The sequence below is a fragment of the Piliocolobus tephrosceles genome, chromosome 7 (assembly GCF_002776525.5).
Source record: "Piliocolobus tephrosceles isolate RC106 chromosome 7, ASM277652v3, whole genome shotgun sequence".
NCBI classification, from domain to species: domain Eukaryota; kingdom Metazoa; phylum Chordata; class Mammalia; order Primates; family Cercopithecidae; genus Piliocolobus; species Piliocolobus tephrosceles.
Genome location: NC_045440.1, coordinates 68,863,590 through 68,864,419, shown reverse-complemented (window position 1 = coordinate 68,864,419; position 830 = coordinate 68,863,590).

Below are 830 nucleotides of genomic sequence, written 5' to 3'. Positions count from 1 at the left end.
ACTGTATATAAGATCATCTTCTAAACAGGACCAAAACAAGACAACAATTTTCTGTGGATGACAAAACGTTTTAGGGCAGCCATCAAAGACACAATTGACAAGGAGATTTGTTACCTCTGTGGCACACAATAATTTAACATAACAATTATAATTTTTACTGATAATGTACACTAAGTCATATCAGAATTATAGGAGTTTACCATAATTTTAGAAAACATACCAAATAACATATGTATTTAAATACAGCCCAAAGAAAACCAAACACCATTTCATGTTTGACAATGCTTCCTGTATAACTTTTATCCCAAATAAGCCAAATATGTCATCTTTGGACTATAGGAAACCTATTAATAATATCTTAAAGGATTAATTAGGTCAGGAAAAGACATAATTTATCATTTGATTTTGGAACATTTGTCAAATATCAAAGGTTTATCATACTTGATGTCACAAAATAGATCACAGATCATTGTAAAATAAACCATTCACTTAACCAAAGTGATAACTCAAGGATTTCAAAAAAAGATGAAAACCTTCAGTCTTTGAAAAGACAGACTTAATTTTCCAAACAATAAGCCCTAAAAAATGTATAAAGCCAATTAAATTTTTTTCCAGAATTGTATAAACAATTTATAAAATTTTAATCTTGATCATAAGATATAACTTTCATAACCTTTATTAAGGAGTCAGTTAATGCTTCGAGACACCTTGTTAATCTAATACAGGAGCCCATATGCTTGTCTTGCATCAGTGTGTTTTTGACATTAATGGTTAATTTATTTATTTATTTATTTATTTATTTATTTATTTATTTATTTATTTATTTATTT